This window comes from Pseudophryne corroboree, chromosome 5, assembly GCF_028390025.1.
Source record: "Pseudophryne corroboree isolate aPseCor3 chromosome 5, aPseCor3.hap2, whole genome shotgun sequence".
Classification (NCBI taxonomy): Eukaryota; Metazoa; Chordata; class Amphibia; order Anura; family Myobatrachidae; genus Pseudophryne; species Pseudophryne corroboree.
Window position 1 is genome coordinate 406488651 of NC_086448.1, and position 21446 is coordinate 406510096.

At 43.4% G+C, this 21446-nt stretch overlaps 1 protein-coding gene and 1 long non-coding RNA gene across 2 annotated transcripts in view; one reads left to right on the top strand and one right to left on the bottom strand.

Annotated features, from left to right (window-relative positions):
* Positions 1–3167: 3167 nt before the first annotated feature.
* Positions 3168–21446, top strand: part of LOC134929070 (C-C chemokine receptor type 4-like) — a 111221-nt gene continuing 92942 nt past the window's right edge. Inside the window, exon 1 of the mRNA XM_063924912.1 lies at positions 3168–3241. The gene's annotated coding sequence lies outside the window, so the exon portion shown is untranslated. The remainder of the gene's footprint in view (positions 3242–21446) is intronic.
* LOC134929071 (uncharacterized) overlaps positions 5683–21446 on the bottom strand; it is a 36872-nt gene continuing 21108 nt past the window's right edge. The window contains exons 2-3 of the long non-coding RNA XR_010178251.1: positions 7255–7773; positions 5683–5871 (exon numbers count right to left, since the gene is read on the bottom strand). This is a non-coding gene — a long non-coding RNA (uncharacterized LOC134929071). The remainder of the gene's footprint in view (positions 5872–7254; positions 7774–21446) is intronic.

The window sequence follows — 21446 nt, forward strand, 5'->3', positions numbered from 1 at the left end:
TCATCAGGATAACAAACAGTGTACAAAACAGTGTTTAAATACCTTAACTTACAGTGGTTTTCTCCCGCCAGCTCAGACGCCGCTGCCCGGTTTCCAGCCGTGTTTCCAGGTCACTCAGGAAGTGACGCACCGCCGGTCCGCCCCGCACGCGCGCTGCAGCTATGGAAATGATCACCATGGTAACATATCAACAATTTGTGTGATTACATCAGAGGAAGTATATAGCTTCCATATAATTGTGCTTATATTCAATAGTAATTAGCAGCATCATAATAGTAAAATGCAACGTGCAAAATAACTGTACAAACACACAAACAGCGTAATAAAAACAATTAATGAGTGCATGTCATAGATTCTATAGATTGTAAGCTTGCGAGCAGGGCCTTCCTACCTCTATGACTGTTTGTTATCACCCAGTTTGTTATTGTTATTTCAAATTGTAAAGCACAACGGCATTTGCTGCGCTATATAAGAAACTGTTAATAAATAAATAAATAATAAATAATGTCATCTAGGTCTTTATTAAGGTATATAGATGACATACTAATTTTCTGGACAGGGGCACAGTCTCAGCTAGAAAACATCATTGAGACTAATAATTTATCGTCTAGCCCGGTCAAATTTACATCTGTTATGGACACCAGTAGTATTAACTATTTAGATGTAAAAATCTCCATTAGGGGTGGTATCATTAGTACATCATTGTATGTCAAACCAACAAACAGAAATAATCTCCTCAAATTTGACAGCTTTCACCCTAGACCTACCATCAACAGTCTCCCATACTCCCAATTTCTACGGTGTGTCGTATTAATAATGACCCAGGTATAAGAGATACTGACTAGAACAACATGACTAAAAATTTTGTGAAAGAGGGTACCCAGCAGGGGAATTATTACTAGCTAAGAACAAGGCCCTCAAATGTACCTGTGATGAATGCTTAGACCCAAAGACAAAAAGCAATTTAAAAATAGATTTCCATGGGTCACTCAATTCAACAGTAAAAGTACACATTTGTCTAGAAAGGTTAAACAATACTGGCCTATTGTGTCTTCAGATAAAGATCTTGGTGAGGCATTTGGATCTAAATTATTGGTCAGCTATGCAAGAAACTGGAATATCAGGTACTATGTGGTGAAAACTGACATATCTGAGTTTGAGCAACCCAAATCCCACTTCTTGAGTAGGAAACCAGGCTGCTATAGGTGCAGTGGTTGCACCACATGCAGCTATCTCACTCCAGGTGATAAATTCAGACATCCACATACTGGGAAATCATATTCCATATTATATCCTTTGTCCTGCGAATCCAAATTCGTAGTGTATCTCTTGTACTGTCCTTGTGGATTAGTTTATGTTGGGAAGACAGACTGCGCCTTTAAAACACGGATGGCACAACATCGTTATGCCATTAGGGAAGCAATCAAAACTGGGGAAAGTGAACAACTGGTTGCCTGGCATTATGCAAAACTTAAACACAGCATAGCAACGTTACGTTATAAAATTATCGACCATATTCCCAAATCGTTAAGGGGAGGGGATAGGTCAAAAAAGTTGCTTCAACTGGAATCCAGATGGATTCACAGTTTAAATACGATACATCCCAAGGGATTGAACGAATCACTTAATCTGAGATGTTTCTTGTAACCCCATCAGTATCTCTTTTTACCTATGCTAGATTCTTAGTTACCATGATTGTCCGATATATACGAGTATGATATAATATTATCTAGCATTATAATATCTGTTTGAGATAAATAGTACCACTCCATTAATCATGTAACAAGATGCCAGGTTTTAATTGTAATTGTTTGATTATTTGCAGCATATCTTTTTTGCACTCATTAATGGTTTTTATTACACTGTTTGTGTGTTTGTACATTTATTTTGCACGTTGCACTTTACTATTATGATGCTGCTAATTAATATTGAATATAAGCACGATTATATGGAAGCTATATACTTCCTCTGATGTAATCACACAAATTGTTGATATGTTACCATGGTGATTATTTCCATAGCTGCAGCGCGCGTGCGGGGCGGACCGGCGCTGTGTCACTTCCTGAGTGACCTGGAAACACGGCTGGAAACCGGGCAGCGGCGTCTGAGCTGGCAGGAGAAAACCACTGTAAGTTAAGGTATTTAAACACTGTTTTGTACACTATTTGTTATCCTGACGACGGGGCGCAGACCTCGAAACGTTGATGTCTACAATAAAGTCACTGCACTTTATTTGTTAAATTGAAGACTCCAAGTGCCGCCCATTTGTTGTTCTATTATGCTGGGCTATCACCTAGAGGGAGGGCACCGGTAGCAAGTTATCTCTTCATTTAAGGACATATGATTGCCGGGTCATTCTGCATCATATATATATATATATATATATATATATATATATATTAATGTTGGAGTAACTATATTTTGTCCCTCTGAAATACAAATTAACTTGGTAGGAACCATGGTGTGCTGATTAAAAGATAGATAGATAGATAGATAGATAGATAGATAGATAGATAGATAGATAGATAGATAGATAGATAAATTAATCGCCATCTTGTCGAGGTGTATGGTGATAATGTCATGTCACAGAAACATGTTTGGGTTTGGTGCACTGGCGTTGATAATGGCAGGACAGATGTGAGTTGTGATGGTAACACCATTGAGAGGTACTGGACCATACTTCCTACACAGGGTAATTTCCATTACTTTGAACTGTTTAAAAAAGCACCTAGGTGCAAGTCGACTTGCTACAGATGATTAATTTCAGCCAGCTGTCATGTTTTGGCTTCAGGTGCTTGACACTGATTGCTTCTATGCCTTGACACTGATTCCATCTATGGATAGATGCCTTGGTGTACCATTGGAACAAATGATTAGACAAGTATGAGGACTGTATTGAAAATAATCTGTACCAAATCCATACTATTGATTATACATATATATGTACGAGTTGAGTACATTTATGCAATGAGAGGTCTTGTCACGTTATTTACTGAACCATCCTTGTATATACTAGTTTTTGGGAAATCATTTGTTATTATCTTAGAACATTTTTTGCAAGTACATGTAAAGAGGAAGTGTAATAGTAATACAGAAGTAAAAGTATGCACACAGCACATTTTGACATATAAAAACAAAAACAGTACAGTGAATAGTTGAATTTCCCCGTTCAACAAAAAGAAACTACAGTAGTGAAAAAAAGAAAGAAGAGGAAGCAACTGGATTCATATCTCTTTGATAGGTAGGTGACATGTTGAGTACAAGCTGTAACTGAAAGAAACCTGAGAGTGAATTATTTTTCAGTATGTAAACTGTTTTAAACTTTTTATGATAAAAAGATGGTATTTTGATCTGTCAATTACAGGAAGATCATGGAACTTTAACTGCAGCAAACGCAATTCATTTTAGTATTTTCCACAGTTGTTATAAGAGTGTAGTGAAAACAGCATGTCATTGGATTAGTGGTTTATCAGGTACAGTATTCAGTATAAACCGTTAGTCAAAACAGTACTAAATTACCAACATATATTTGTTCCTTTTCTTTGTACTGGCAGCTTTGTTTTTATATTTTAAAAGGAAGGGGGAGAATAAAGAAGTAAAAATATTAACACAGCTACATCTGTTTAATTTGGTTTACCAGAATTAAATCCATTTACTATATTTTACATAGAGACTTTCACTGAAAAAAGGCAGATAGTTGAAAGCAAATTATATTTAAAAACAATCTATTTATCCTCCCCTATATTAAATAGTCATCTTTAATTTCTCTGTGTATTAATCAATTGCAGAATTCTGACAGCTGTCTAGGTCCTTTTTGTACATGTAATATACTGTAACTGTTATTTTATGAGTCAAGAATACTGCCCTTTTTTGAGAATGCATAAATAGTTTATTTTCAGAAATCATTCATAAACAGCACACTGCATTAAAACTGCAGGCATTTATCATATTTCTAGTCATCTAACATTTATTTTTGTATTTACATTACTTAATTTAGCTCAATATTTATTTGACTTAGTAAACAGTAAAATGTTTTTTCGTATGAGAGTAGATATAGATTTATGTGTGTGTATATATATATATATATATAACACACACACACAGGCATATATATATATATAAATAGAGAGAGAGAAAAATAGCTAGCACTCCTTCACTAAAAATCAGCAGCCAGCAGTTTTATGTTCCGCTTTGCTGATGAATGCTGCATGGACTGTTGAGTGCTGATTTTCTGAGTGTGTGTGTGTGTGTGTGTGTGTGTGTGTGTGTGTGTGTGTGTGTGTGTGTGTGTGTGTGTGTGTGTGTGTGTGTGTGTGTGTGTGTGTGTGTGTGTGTATTATTATTTTTATTTTTTTTAACAGGGTCACAGAAATTAGGGTACACTATAAGTAGGTCCATGGTGTAGCAGTGTCTTTTAATTTTGGCAGACACCACACTTAACATGGACACGCAGGCACAGTAATTAGACATACAGGTGTGGATAAATGTCTCAGCACTAATAGTGCTAGTCATCAGTCTGCTGATAGAAGGCAGCCACTATCTGCTGCGCATCCTGGTACAGCTAGTTCAGAAAGAACCTGGCACTATTGAGACTCCGGCCTACTCGCTGGCCACTATTCATAATCAGTGGCCACAGTGCCGCACGGATGAGGATTTTAAACCTTCCTGTCTTTCAGTGATGATTTCCAGCTGGACCTGTGCAACCTAGAAAACCTGCCATTTCAAACCTCCACTGCTTCTGCAGAATGCACAGGGTTTGCTTTAGTCTCCCTTGGAGGGAGCCGATCCTACGTGAACCAACATGGAGGTAATTCAGATCTGATTGCTGTTCCATGTATTCGCACGCAGCGTACGCAAGTGTGCAAACAGAAAGCATGCATGCGAACAGAAAGAAAAACGCACGTATTACGTATGAATACACAAAATGTGCAGCAGTGCACAAAAGAGGTGTTTACTATTTGCGTTGTATTCGCTAGTTTGCAAACAATCGTACAATATTTTTTAAATAATAGTTTATTGACCCAATCACCCTAAGGATTCTAAATGTTATTGAACAATTAAGTGGGTGTAGTATGGTATGCCGGCGGTCGGGCTCCCGGCGACCAGCATACCGGCGCCGGGAGCCCGACTGCTGGCTTACCGACAGTGTGGTGAGCGCAAATGGGCCCCTTTCGGGCTCGCTGCGCTCGCCACGCTGCTGGCACGGTGGCGCGTAAACTCCCTCCAAGGGGATCGTGGACCCCCACGAGGGAGAATAAGTGTCGGTATGCCGGCTGTCGGGATTCCGGCGCCGGTATACTGTGCGCCGGGATCCCGACAGCCGGCATACTGAAGACCACCCCAATTAAGTGATCAAACACTGCCAAGTGAAGAGTTTGACAACCAAATTGTTCAATGACATTTAGCAAATAAGGCTACAAACATGCTGTATCCTCAAAATATGTTTGATGTCCTATTTGCACAATACACTAAATACTATTTTATAATACTATCTTTAAAAATATTTACTATTTTAAAATAGTGATGTTACTAACCCCCCAAAAAATTACAAATAAGGAAAGACACATAAATGCAATGTAGGAAAAAGATAATAGACACATATTGAAAAAACAGAAGATGACATAGAAAAATGACAGATAAAAATGTATAAGATTATGTTTAATAAAAACACCACACAATAGCTAAGTTTTGAAGGTTTACTTTTTGAAATAACAAAAAAAATACAAACATAATAATGAATTTTTACAAAATGAAAAAAAAACTGTAATAAATTCTGGACATTCTCCAGCAGGGCCAGAATGTATGCCTGCATGGCAAGTAGTTCCTTTCGGATGGCCTTGTTTCGATTTCCAACCTCTGGGTCTGTAATAACTGGGGAAGAATGTGACAAATAAAAATTACAAACATAATAACATACTGTATTCAGAAAAACCTCATCACTAGAATCCATTTAGAATGCCACTGCAATGCTGATTACAAACACAACGTCATTGTGTGCGCATCAACGCTGTTTGTCTTCACATATGCAACTGATTTTTAACCAATAAAAACTTACACTCACGTCTACAAACAATTATTAGCATACATATTTCATAAATAAGCATATATCTCTCCCCTTATCTAGTAAAAACACCCAATTGCCATCTACATTATGCATCTGTCATCTTCACAAACAAATTTTCAGGAGTTTGTTGGCCCACTACCCATCCTATGTAATGGCCTTCCACACATCATAAGACTGTCCTGTAGGCTCAATTTTTGCCTTCATACCAGGGGCGTTTCTACAGAGGAGGGGGCCTGTGTTCACCTCCGGGTCCGGGTGGACCCCCTCCCATGAACGACACTGTAGACTCTGGCATTGTGCCGGAGTCTACTGCGCATGCACAGATCTCCGGAAACCTGGCACTCGCCATGATCCAGAGACCAATTTGGCTACCACGCATGCACATCGGCCACTGGACTCTGGTAAGGTAAGTATTTAAATGGGTACAGTGTGCGGTGTTGGCCCCCTGGACCCAGGGGCCCGTGTACACCGCACTCATTGCACCCATTATAGAAACGCCAATAATTCATACCCTGTAAATTAAACTATTCAGACAAGGCATATAAATTCCACAACAATACACATGACTTTCAAAATGTTTAATATGTCATTACAATGACATCAGGAAAGTATTTTCAATGTTTTTGGACCACTGTGATAGTGCTAGAATTAGTTCCTAGCATTGTTTTTCATTCTGAATACCATATATTTAGAAATTTTGGAAGCAGGGCCTTCCTACCTCTAAGGGGGACATTTACTAAGCAGTGATAAGAGCGGAGAAGTGAGCCAGTGGAGAAGTTGCCCCATCAACCAATCAGCAGCTCTGTATAATTTTATAGTATGCAAATTCTAGATGTTACGTCTGTGCTGATTGGTTGCCATTTGATCTTCTCCACTGGCTCTTATCACTGCTTAGTAAATGTCCCCCTTGTCTGTTATGACCCAGTTTTCTAATAATTGAATGTATTAATGTAATCTGTTGCAGTACATGTGTCTTCAACCTGTGTCCCTCCAGCTGCTGTGGAACTACACATCCAAGCATGCCCTGGCTCAGTGATAAGATGCCTTAATAGCAAAACTGTGGCAGGGAATGCTGGGATGTGTAGTTCCACAGAAGCTGGAGGGACACAGGTTGAAGACACATGCGTTAGTATGTTAAAAAAAAACATAATAAAGCTACATTCAATTAATTATAAAAAAAATGTGATTACTTTCAACCAGAGCCGCCCACTTATCCTACTCTTCTTCCTCTGGTGGTGGCTGCATTTCGTCTTGAGAGGGGGATGGAGGTTGAATGGGGAAGGAGCTTGAAAGGGGGTGGGAGGTTGGATGGGGGATGAGGCTTGAAAGGGGGTGGGAGGTTAGCTGAGGAAGGGCTTGAAAGGGGGACAGAGGTTGGATAGGGGAAGGAGGATCAGATTGAGAGGGGGTGGGCAATTCATGGGTGGATGGTGTTCGAGTGGGGGATGGAGGTTGAGGGGAAGAGGGAGTTTGAGTGAAGGAGGAAGTTTGAGGGGGAGAGGGAGGTTGATAGGGGGCTGAAGATTGAGAGGAGTATGGAGTTTGAGGAGGGCATGGAGCTTGAGAGGGATGGAGTTTGAGGGGGATGGAGCTTGAGGGGGGATGAAGTTTGAGAGGGGGATGGAGCTGGAGAGGGGATGGAGTTTGGTGGGGGAAGGGACTGGATCACTGTTCTGGATGTGGACTCCCATTCCTCCTTTGTGCTCTACCTAAGGAGAGAGGAACACAGTTATAATTTTTCATTATGAAGCTTATGGGTTTTTTTCAGTTATAATACACATTAGCTACTCTAGAATGCACAAAAAATATCCTTTTTTATGTTTTATTTGCCATTTAAAACACATTATAATTATCCTTCTTTGAAAAAAAAATTGTAATTAAAAAAATAATATAACATGTACATGAGTCATATCCACTGTTTGTAAATTAGTAAATATAGAACCCACACACATACTGTATACATGCATACAAACATCCATGCATACCTATATACATTATCACTATCTACAGGCTAAACAACATACACACACTTATGGATGCAAATATTACTATCCATTTAACTAAACAAACACTCATGCACACACAAATGTTACAGTATGCATTACTTACATTCCTATATTTGCTGGCGTAGTTGTGCCAGCAAACGCCACTGTCGGCGGCGGAGGTCTGACAACCACTGCTCAAGTTGCACAATGATCCGCCTGGTGTGGACCCTCGTTAGATATATAAGGGCCCGTGCGGCCTATGCGTCGGTCCATTATGGATGTGAGGAGCCCTAATACTGAAAGTGGCAGCTCGCATGGTGCCAATGGAATATTAATCATAATAGCTATTATTTATACTGTCTGCCTGCTGTTGATTGGTCGACAGCTGTGATGCACATGAATACAAATAAGCTTTATTGCTATTAATGGACATTGACAGTATGTTGTGTTCTCAGTTGCGAACGCAATTGCGAGGGTACGCTACTGTAGCTGCTAAAATCGCAAAATACTCTCTGTTCCTCAGTCAACTAAACATTTCAGGATTAATTTGTTAGTTTGATTATATGTATTTAAAGAAAAAGAGAAAAAAAATTACCTTTTTTTAGAAAAACAATAATTTTGTTAGGACACATTAATGCTTGTCAAACAAACTACACATATGCCTCTCACAAAGAGAGGCAGAGAGGTTCCTGCATTAGGAGGAGGTGCAGGCCCTGACATGCCACATGGAGCATTATGGGGTTGCTCCAAGTTAGGTAGCTCTTAGCGTAGACATATTGTAGTAAGGAGCCATTATCATGTGGCTCCTTGCTGGTTAATCATAGACCCAGATTGGGGTAATGGAGGTGTGGGGTGTGGTGCCTCTGGACTGACTGAGCTGGATGGCCTTAGTGTGGCATACCTTTACATTCTATTAACACTTTTCACTTATTCATTTTTTTAACACTATTTCTCTATTTTAATTACATTTCATTTTTGTATCACTTTCTCTATAGATTCGGCTTCCTAAATACTAATTTATTAACACTATAGTTTTTTCACTGGTATGCTACCCTGGGCTTTCTGGCTTATGCTGGTGTTTTGGGGTGCCACATCCTGCACCTAGATATAGCGCTAGGGACCCCAAATATACAAAGATGCCTTGATGCCGCTTTGGGGCTTATGCACACATTTGCGCCAATATGTGTAACGAAGATCTCTGAATACTAATATTATGTGGGATTTATATCTGGTTACTGTTATCATTCAGGGTGCTGGGGGAAGTATAACTAAAATATTGTGCAACTATTCTGTTTTTCTGGCATGGCCGCATTGGGTTTCATGGCCAAGGCCCCAGAAAAGGTCAACCCCCTGGCTCCTCATCCTCTGGGGCCACAATTTCTTGTCGGGCCAGGTCCACATGACTGTTTATAGCAATATTGTGCAGTATTGCACACAGGACTTACTTACTAACCATTTCCGGAGAATACATGAGGTTGCCACCAGTGCGGTGAAGCATCCAAAACCGGCCTTTTAATAGGTCAATTGTGCACTCCACCACCTGTAAATGCAGATTGTGGTCCTGGTGTTGGTGTGCTATAAGGAGTCATGAGCCAGGGGGTGCAAGGATATCCCCTATCTTCTGCAAAACTTGCAAACCCAAAATTATTATATGGTTAACATTTACATAGTAACATAGGCCCTCATTCCGAGTTGTTCGCTCGCTAGCTGCTTTTAGCAGCATTGCACACGCTAGGCCGCCACCCTCTGGGAGTGTATCTTAGCTTAGCAGAACAGCAAACGAAAGATTAGCAGAACTGATACTAAATAATTCTTTGCAGTTTCTGAGTAGCTCCGGACCTACTCACAGATTGCGATCAGCTCAGTCCGTTTAGTTCCTGGTTTGACATCACAAACACGCCCTGAATTCGGCCAGCCACTCCCCCGTTTCTCCAGACACTACTGCGTTTTTCCCTGAAACGCCTGCGTTTTTTTGCACACTCCCGCAAAACGCTCAGTTACAACCCAGAAACGCCCCTTTCCTGTCAATCATTCACGATCAGCAGTGCGACTGAAAAGCGCGGCAGGATCCACAGCAAAACTGCTAAGTTTTTAGTTAAATAACTAAGCGCATGTGCAATTAGCAACAAATCGCAGCATAGCGAAAATCGGCAACGAGCGAACAACTCGGAATGACCCCCATAGTAATTGAGGTTGAAAAGAGGCAAAATGCCCATCGTGTTCAACCTGTATTCTGTATTAAGTTGAGTTGATTTTACTGTACCTGCTGAAGAATGTTTTTATGACTAGTTAACAACTATAGTCATGTTACACCGGGATTAAAAACGTCAATATTTTAAATGTTATAAGCTTGGTTATCCTTTTCAGTCAGAAATTTATCCAATCCTTTTTTAAATGCATTTACAGAGTCTGCCATTACCACTTTCTCTGGCAAGGAATTCCAAATCCTTATTGCCCTAACAGTAAAGAATCCTTTCCTCCGTTGTGTACGGAATTTTTTTCCCTCCAGCCTCAACGAGTGCCCACGTGTCCTAAACAGAGTTCTTTTAATAAATAATTCCTGTGATAACTCTTTGTAATGCTCTTTACATATTTAAAGATATTAATAATGTCTACCCTTAGATGCCTCTTTTCCAGTGTATACATATTCATCTTAGTAAGCCTTTCATCGTAATCCAGTCCTTCTAGCCCTTTAATCAATTTAGTAGCTCGCCTTTGAACCCTTTCGAGTGCACTGATATCTTTTTTATACAGTGGTGCCCAAAACTGAACACAATATTCCAGGTGCGGACGTACCAATGATTTGTACAGTGGCAGAATTACATCCTCGTCCCTTGTCTCAATTCCCCGTTTTATGCACGCTAGCACCCAGGGGCGGATAGGGATAAAAAAACAGCCCGGGAAATGTATTGAAGAGGCCCTAATAGTGGTGGGGTCTGTTGAGGGGGTGGAGTCTGTGAAGTGGGTGGGATTATTGCTCAGAAGGCCTAACCACATGTATGCATGGAAATTTTAGGGGCATGGCTTCACGGGGATGGGGCGTGGCCACATAATAGTGCCAATTCACATTACACCACACAGTAGTGCTGCTTGTACACATTGCACCAGGTAGAACCTCCTATACACACTGCGCCAGGTAGAGCATGTTATATACATATTGCGCCAGATAGAGCACGTTCTACACTTTGTGCCAGGTAGAGCATGGTATACACTTTGCGCCAGGCAGAGCACATTATACACAGTGCACCAGGTAAAGCACATTATACATATTGCACCAGGCAGAGCACATTATACACATTGCACCAGGTAAAGCACATTATATATATTGCACCAGGCAGAGCATGTTATACACATTGCACCAGGTAGAGCATGTTATATACTTTGCGCCAGGTAGAGCACATTATACATATTGCACCAGGCAGAGCATGTTATACACATTGCACCAGGTAGAGCACGTTATACACTTTGTGCCAGGTAGAGCACATGATACACATTGCACCAGGTAGAGCACATTATACACATTGCACCAGGTAGAGCACATTATACACATTGCACCAGGTAAAGAACATTTTTACACATTGCGCCAGGTAGAGCACGTTATACAATTTGCGCCAAGCAGAGCACATTATACACATTGCACCAAGTAACGCACATTATACACATCGCACCAAGTAAAGCACATTATACTAGAGATGAGCGGGTTCGGTTCATCAAGATCCGAACACCCCCCCCCCCCCCCCCCCCCGAACTTCACCTATTTTACACGGTTCCGAGGCAGCCTCGGACCTTCCCGCCTTGCTCGGTTAACCCGGACGCGCCCAAACGTCATCATCCCGCTGTCGGATTCTCGCGAGATTCATATTCTATATAAAGAGCCGCGCGTCACCGCCATTTTCACTCGTGCATTGGCGATTGAACGGAGAGGACATGGCTGCGTTCTCTCTCTGAAAAGCTCCGTATCTGTGCTCAGTGTTCTGCAAATATCTGTGCTCAGTGTGCTGCAAATAGCTGTGCTCAGTGTGCTGCAAATATCTATGTTCTCTGCCTGAAAACGCTCCATATCTGTGCTCAGTGTGCTGCATTGTGGGGACCATCAGTATATAATATAATTATAGTAGTACAGTACAGTAGGCCATTGCTGTATCTTGCAGCTCTGTGTCAAGTATACTATCCATTTCTGTGCTGCATTATTGTGAGCAGTATATAGTAGGACAGTGCAGCATTTTGGTGACCAGCAGTATACATATAGTACAGTACAGTAGGCCATTGCTGTATCTTGCAGCTCTGTGTCAAGTATACTATCCATATCTGTGCTGCATTATTGTAAGCAGTATATAGTAGGACAGTGCTGCATTTTGGTGACCAGCAGTATACATATAGTACAGTACAGTAGGCCATTGCTATTGATATATTACTGGCATATAATTCCACACATTAAAAAATGGAGAACAAAAATGTGGAGGGTAAAATAGGGAAAGATCAAGATCCACTTCATGCTGAAGCTGCTGACACTAGTCATGGCCGAGACTATGAAATGCCATCAACGTCGTCTGCCAAGGCCGATGCCCAATGTCATAGTAGAGAGCATGTAAAATCCACAAAACTAAAGTTCAGTAAAATGACCCAAAAATCAAAATTAAAAGCGTCTGAGGAGAAGTGTAAACTTGCCAATATGCCATTTACGACACGGAGTGGCAAGGAACGGCTAGTGGTTCAGCTTCACATGAGGATGGAAGCACTCATCCTCCTGCTAGAAAAATGAAAAGACTTAAGATGGCAAAAGCACAGCAAAGAACTGTGCGATCTTCTAAATCACAAATCCCCAAGGAGAGTCCAATTGTGTCGGTTGCGATGCCTGACCTTCCCAACACTGGGCGGGAAGAGGTGGCGCCTTCCACCATTTGCACGCCCCCTGCAAGTGCTAAAAGGAGCACCCACAGTCCAGTTCCTGATAGTCAAATTGAAGTACACCAGGATGAGGATATGGGTGTTGCTGGTGCTGAGGAGGAAATTGACAAGGAGGATTCTGATGGTGAGGTGGTTTGTTTAAGTCAGGCACCCGGGGAGACACCTGTTGTCCGTGGGATGAATATGGCCATTGACATGCCTGGTCAAATTACAAAAAAAATCACCTCTTCGGTGTGGAATTATTTTAACAGAAATGCGGACAACAGGTGTCAAGTCATGTGTTGCCTTTGTCAAGCTGTTATAAGTAGGGGTAAGGACGTTAACCACCTAGGAACATCCTCCCTTATACGTCACCTGGAGTGCATTCATCAGAAGTCATTGACAAGTTCAAAAACTTTGGGTGACAGCGGAAGCAGTCCACTTACAACTAAATCCCTACCTCTTATACCCAAGCTTCTGCAAACCACACCACCAACGTAAATTTCCCCCTTAGACAGGAACGCCAATAGTCCTGCAGGCCATGTCACTGGCAAGTCTGACGAGTCCTCTCCTGACTGGGATTCCTCCGATGCATCCTTGAGTGTAACGCCTACTGCTGCAGGTGCTGCTGTTGTTGCTGCTGGGAGTCAATCTTCATCCCAGAGGGGAAGTCGGAAGACCACTTGTACTACTTCCAGTAAGCAATGTGCAAGGAAGATGAAATATCACAGCAGTCATCCTGTTGCAAAGCGGATAACTCAGGCCTTGGCAGCTGTATTGGTGTTAGACGTGCCTCTGGTATCCAGCGTTAATTCTTTGGGAATTAGAGAATTTCTTAAGGCAGTGTGTCCCTGGTACCAAATACCATCTAGGTTCCACTTCTCTAGGCAGGCGATACCGAGAATGTACACAGACGTCAGAAAAAGACAGTGTCCTAAAAAATGCAGTTGTACCCAATGTCCACTTAACCACGGACAAGTGTAGCAGGGCAAACTCACGACTATGACTGTGACAGCCCACTGGGTAGATGTATTGCCTCCCGCAGCAAGAACAGTAGCGGCGGCACCAGTAGCAGCATCTCGCAAATGCCAACTCATTCCTAGGCAGGCTACGCTTTGTATCACCACTTTCCATAAGAGGCACACAGCTGACAACCTCTTACGGAAACTGAGGAACATCATCGCAGAATGGCTTACCCCAATTGGACTCTCCTGGTGATTTGTGACATCGTACAACGCCACCAATATTGTGCGTGCATTACAATTGGGCAAAATCCAGCACGTCCCATGTTTTGCACATACATTGAATTTGGTGGTGCAGAATTTTTTTTAAAAACGACGGCCGTGCAAAAGATGCTGTCGGTGTCCCAAAGAATTGCGGGCCACCTTCCGCATTCAGCCACCGCGTGCCGAAGACTGGAGCACCAGCAAACACTCCTGAACCTGCCCCGCCATCATCTGAAGCAAGAGGTGGTGACGAGGTGGAATTCAACCCTCTATATGCATCAGAGGATGGAGGAGGAGCAAAATGCCATTCAAGCCTATACATCTGCCTACGATATAGGCAAAGGAGGGGGAATGCACCTGACTCAAGCGCAGTGGAGAATGATTTCAACGTTGTGTAAGGTTCTGCAACCCTTTGAACTTGCCACACGTGAAGTCAGTTCAGACACTGCCAGCCTGAGTCAGGTCATTCCCCTCATCAGGCTTTTGCAGAAGCAGCTGGAGAGATTGAAGGAGGAGCTAAAACAGAGCGATTCTGCTAGGCATGTGGGACTTGTGGATGGAGCTTTTAATTCGCTTAACCAGGATTCACGGGTGGTCAATCTGTTGAAATCAGAGCACTACATTTTGGCCACCGTGCTCGATCCTAGGTTTAAAGCCTACGTTGTATCTCTCTTTCCGGCAGACACAAGTCTGCACATGTTCAAAGACCTGCTGGTGAGACACTTGTCAACTCAAGCGGAATGTGACCCATCAACAGCTCCTCCTTCACATTCTCCCGCAACTGGGGCTGTGAGGAAAAGGCTAAGAATTCCGAGCCCACCCGCTGGCAGTGATGCAGGGCAGTCAGGAGCGAGTGCCGACATCTGATCCAGACTGAAGGACCTGCCAACGATTACTGACATGTCGTCTACTGTCACTGCATATGATTCTGTCACCATTGAAAGAATGGTGGAGGATTATATGGGTGACCGCATCCAAGTAGGCACGTCAGACAGTCCGTACGTATACTGGCAGGAAAAATAGGCAATTTTGAGGCCCTTGCACAAGTGTTTAGTGCAGCTGGTCACCTTGCCAGCGATCAGCGTACGTGGTTACTTCCAGAAAATGTGGAGAAGATGATGTTCATCAAAATTAATTATAATGAATTCCTCCGTGGAGACATTCACCATCAATTGCCTCCAGAAAGTACACAGGGACCTGAGATGGTGAATTCCAGTGGGGGCAAATTAATACTCTGTGAGGAGGGGGATGTACACAGTGAAAGGGGTGAGAAATCAGAGGATGATGATGAGGTGGACATCTTGCCTCTGTAGAGCCAGTTTGAGCAAGGAGAGATTGATTGCTTCTTTTTTTGGTGGGGCCCAAACCACCCAGTCATTTCAGTCGTGTGGCAGACCCTGTGGCTAAAATGATGGGTTTGTTAAAGTGTGCATGTCCTGTTTATACAACATAAGGGTGGGAGGGCCGGGTGGGAGGGCCCAAGGACAATTCCATCTTGCACCTCTTTTTTTTTTATTTATCTTTGCATCATGTGCTGTTTGGGGCCAATTGTTTTAAGTGCCATCCTGTCTGACACTGCAGTGCCACTCCTAGATGGGCCAGGTGTTTGTGCTGCCCACTTGGGTCGCTTAGCTTAGTCCTCCAGCGACCTCGGTGCAAATTTTAGGACTAAAAATAATATTGTGAGGTGTTCAGAATAGACTGGAAATTAGTGGAAATTATGGTTATTGAGGTTAATAATACTATAGGATCAAAATTCCCCACAATTTCTATGATTTAAGCTGTTTTTGAGGGGTTTTTGAAAAAAAACACCCAAATCCAAAACACACCCGAATCCGACAAAAAATTTTCAGGGAGGTTTTGCCAAAACGCGTCTGAATCCAAAACACGGCTGCGGAACCGAATCCAAAACCAAAACACAAAACACAAAAAATTTCCGGTGCACATCTCTACATTATACACATTGCACCAGGTAGAGCACATTATACACATTGCACCAGGTAGAGCACGTTATACACATTGCACCAGGTAAAGCACATTATACACATTACACCAGGCAGAGCACGATATACACATTGCACCAGGCAGAGTACGTTATACACATTGCACCAGGCAGAGCACGTTATACACATTGCACCAGGTAAAGCACATTATACACATTGCACCAGGCAGAGCACGTTATACACATTGCACCAGGCAGAGCACATTATACACTTTGCTCCAGGTAGAGCACATTATACACATTGCACCAGGTAAAGCACATTATGCGTATTGCACCAGGCAGAGCATGTTATAAACATTGCACCAGGTAGAGCACGTTATACACTTTGCGCCAGGTAGAGCACATTATACACATTGCACCAGGTAGAGCACATTATACTCATTGCACCAGGTAGAGCACGTTATACACATTGCACCAGGTAAAGCACATTATACACATTGCACCAGGTAGAGCACGTTATATACTTTGCGCCTGGTAGAGCACATTATACACATTGCACCAAGTAGAGCACGTTATACACATTGCACCAGCTAAAGTGTCACGCTCGGCGTAAGTTGGGATTCCGACAACCGAGTTTTGCCTGAAGGGACAGCTACCTGTGAGGAGAGTAAATGAGGTGGCTGAATGTAATTCCTCCTCATGGGGTGGAAGCCAAACCAAGTGTTAACGTTGACCAGAGGGCGTAAAGAAAAGGAGGACTTCGTAGGAAGATAACTGGCATTTTAATGAATAAACAGGCTGTACACGAATATTGGAGAAATTGAAGAAAGTGGAAGAATTAGAGTCTATGGTTAAATGACTTGAAGAGTGAAGCTGAAGAACTCTGGTAAAGAAGAACTGAAGACTGTGTTTTATGATTGAAATATGAGGCTGAAGAACTTGGACTTTGAAGAAATGAAGACTGTGGTTTGTGATTGAAAGACGAGGCTGAAGAACTTGGACTTTGAAGAAATGAAGACGTCTGCGGGAACCGCCATTAGCACCTGGAGCTTCTCTATGACCTAGGACCCCGTGAGTGCTTCCACGAGTGGCAACGGACTTAGACAGCAGTACTGCAGCAGCGTTTAGGTAAACGATGGATGAGAGCAACCAGGACCAGGGAACCAGAAGTAACCTGGGAGCACTGAGCTGGAGAACCTTTCACAAGGAGGTAACTTGAAGCACTGGCACTCTCCCTCTGAGTCAGCCCCCTTTTGTAAGGGGAGAACACGCAGGATTGGCTGGACACAGATTGGGAACTTCACTGGTAATACTTTGGTCTCCAACATGGCTGCCCCCAGCACAGGAGACATACTTAGCTGTTAGCACACAGCTTTAGCCAGCTTCTGTCTCTGACACACTATACTGTGTCACCACTAGAGGACCTTACCGCAGCGATCCCCACCGCAGCGCCCAGCTCTCCAGACCCTCGGCCCCTGGCCCTTGGCAGCCGCACATCCGTCCAGAAGGACTCGCTGCTAGCAGCTCCCTGTCGTCGCAGCCACGCCAACCAGCGGGACGGTAACCTGCGGGAGCACCCGCCAGAGGTATGGCTCCGGAGCGAGCCTGACAGTAAAGCACATTATACACATTGCACCAGACAGAGCATGTAATACATATTGCACCAGGTAGAGCACGTTATACACTTATACATAATGTGAGACCTCTCGTTTTTTAATGGTTTCCACTGTTTGAGCATAAAGGGGTCAGTGCCACCCTACACACACAAAGGTCACCTACACACATAGTGGTCAGTGCCACCCTATACACACACACACACACACACACACATACAGGTCACTTACACAGAGGTCAGTGACAGCTTCCCCCCTCCAACTGATCAGTGACAGCCCACAAAATCACCACACAGCACAGTACTAGCAGCCTAAACACAGTGTCAGCATATGGAGCAGCTGAGCTTACCTTGGGACCGGCCACTCCTTCTCCTCCTCCAGCCTCTCCTCTGAGCTCCTAGCTGCCCCGGGCCATCCCCAGAAGCTAAGACGGAGGGATTCTGCTATGTGGGACTTGTGGATGGAGCCCTTCCTTCGCTTTGCCAAGATTCAAGGGTGGTCAATCTGTTGAAATCAGAGCACTACATTTTGGCCACCGTGTTCGATCCTAGGTTTAAAACTTACGTTGGATCTCTCTTTCCGGCAGACACAAGTCTGCAGAGGTGCTAAGACCTGCTGGTAAGAAAATTGTCAACTCAAGCGTAACGTGACCCGTCAAAAGCTCCTCCTTTATTTTCTCCCGCAACTGGGGCTGCGAGGATAAGGTTAACATTTCCTAGCCCACCCGCTGGCGGTGATGCAGGGAAGTCTGGAGCAAGTGTTGACATCTGGTCCGGACTGAAGGACCTGCCAACGATTACTGACATGTCTACTGTCACTGCATATGATTCTGTCACCATTGAAAGAATGGTGGAGGATTATTTTGGTGACAGCATCCAAGTAGGCATGTCAGACAGTCCGTATGTATACGGGCAGGATAAAGAGGCAATTTGGAGGCCCTTGCACAAATTGGCTTTATTTTACCTAAGTTGCCCCTCCTCCAGTGTGTACTCTGAAAGAGTGTTTAGTGCAGCCGGTAACCTTGTCAGCAATCGGTGTAGTAGGTTACGTCCACAAAATGTGGAGAAGAGGATGTTCATCAAAATGAATTATAAATTCCTCCTGGAAGTCATTCACCAGCAATTGTCTCCAGAAAGTACACAGGGACCTGTAATGGTGGATTCCAGTGGGGACTAATTAATACTCTGTGAGGAGGAGGATGTACATACTGAAAGGGGTCAGGAATCGGAGGATAAGTACTACATCTTGCCTCTGTAGAGCCAGTTTGTGCAAGGAGTGATGAATTGATTCTTTTTTGTTGGGGGCCCAAACAAACCAATTATTTCAGCCACAGCCGTGTGGCAGACCCTGGTGCTGGAATGATTGGTTTGTTAAAGTGTGCATGTCCTGTTTATACAACATAAGGGTGGGAGGGAGGGCACCTCTTATTTTTTTCTTTGCATGATGTGCTCTTTGGGTCCTAGTTTTTAAAAGTGCCACCCTGTCTGACACTGCAGTGCCACTCCTAGATGGGAAGGGTGCTTGTGCCGCCCGCTTAGGTCGCTTAGCTTATCCAGCAACCTCAGTTCACCTCTTTATTTTCTTTGCATTATGTGCTGTTAGGGGCCTAGTTTTTAAAACTGCCATCCTGTCTGCCACTGCAGTGCAACTCCTAGAGGGGCCAGGCGTTTGTGCCGCCCAATTGTGTTGCTTAGCTTAGTCATCCAGCACACTGTGTGTGTGTGTGTGTGTGTGTGTGTGTGTGTGTGTGTGTGTGTGTGTGTGTGTGTGTGTGTGTGTGTGTGTGTGTGTGTGTGTGTTACTGCGGTCTGCCAGAGCCTGAGGGATATCTGCTTTGTATATTTAAAAAAAAAAAAAAATTGTTTCTTAATTATTTTATTTATTTATGTATTTATTTTTAATTTAAATTAATTAGAAAAAAAAATGTTTGGGGGGGAGGGGCGCTAAATTACTGCCTTGCCCTGTGTGCCGTAAATCCTAGTTTCGGCCCTGCTGTAAGCCTCTTTTCTGCACAGCCATTTGCTTGTTTTGTATTTATCAATAAAATATGTATTTATTGCCTTTCACTTTGTCCACAAATAGTGTTAATTTGATTGAGATGCATGGTAATGCAAAAATATGTTGAGAAATCATAATGCTTTCACTAATTTTTTTAATAAAATTATAAAAAACAAAACTACTGTATATTGTGAATCTATTACCTGAAGCATCATTACAGAACATTATAACAATAATTGCATACCTCCCAACTGTCCCAATTTTCGCGATACAGTCCCATTTTTTGGGGACTGTCCCACCTGCGGGCAGCAGTGTCCCGCAATGGGGAGGGCAGTTGGAAGGCTCTTGCAGGGCGTCTATTCACGGAGACAGTGGGACTGGGGGCATACCAGCAGCTGATTGAGCGCTGGCCTTGCCCCCATAGTGACAAGAACAGGGGCCGTGGCTCGCGATCGCGGCATAGCCATTAGGCCATGCCCCCTTTCTACGAGGCCACACCTAAATTTTCCATAGCCACGCCCCCTTTAGTCGACGGGTCCCCCTTCAACATCCTGTAAGTTGGGAGATATGGTGTTGGTTGTGTTTTGCACATATCCAGGGAATGACAGGATACATACCATTTCTCTTACATCTTAGAGGATACTGGGGTTCCATTTAGTACCATGGGGTATAGACGGGTCTACTAGGAGCCATCGGCACTTTAAGAATTTGATAGTGTAGGCTGGCTCCTCCCTCTATGCCCCTCCGACTAGCCTCAGTTTAGAAAATGTGCCCGGAGGAGCCAGTCACGCTTATGGAAGCTCCTGAAGAGTTTCTGCATTCATTTTATATGTTTGTTATTTTCAGGCAGGCAGGGCCGTCTTAACAGCAGTGTAGGCCCTTGGGCAAAGCAATGCACTGGGGCCCCTACCCATCCTCCTGGGGTAGGAGTGGCGGGTGCTATCAATGGCAGCTTTGACGTCCCTCGGGCGGTAGTGGGTGTTCTATCTTCCGCTCAGCATGTAGGACCTGGAGCAGTCATTTCTGCTAATTACTCCTTTACTGCACAGATGGGGAGGGAGGGAGAACACTAAACTTTAGAAGGGAGCATTGGACTGAATGAAGGGGCCCTGGTACATGACTTCCATGGTGGTAGGGGGTGTTTAATACGTAGGTGAGGGGTGGAAGGTGGAGTGTGCTTAATATTCATAATTTTCTGGTGGGAGGGCAGTATGCTTGACAGCAGATATCTCCAGTTCCTGGAAATAGATTTCTTCACTTTTAATGAGGTAAAACACTAGAGAGTCCCACCTTTCAGGAGGTATTGGGAACTTGGGGATCAGAGTTCAGGAGCCAGAGCAATCCATCAATGAAAATATAAAAATGCATATTAGGTGTGTGGAGCTGGAGCAGGGACCATCTGCTGGAAGGCTGATATCTCTTGTTCTGGACATAGTAAAGGCAAGCTGTCAGCATCCACTGACAGGGGAGAGTATCAGCTTTTGGAGTATACTTTCTGAAACAATCTAAGGCCCTCACTCCGAGTTGATCGCTAGCTGCTGTTGTTCGCAGCGCAGCAATTAGGCAAAAAATCGGCACTTCTGCGCATGTGTATGGTACGCAGTGCGCATGCGCAACGTACTTTCACAAAAACCGATGCAGTTTCACACAAGGTCTAGCGACGCTTTTCAGTCGCATTGCTGATCGGTGAGTGATTGACAGGAATGGGGCGTTTCTGGGAGGTAACTGACC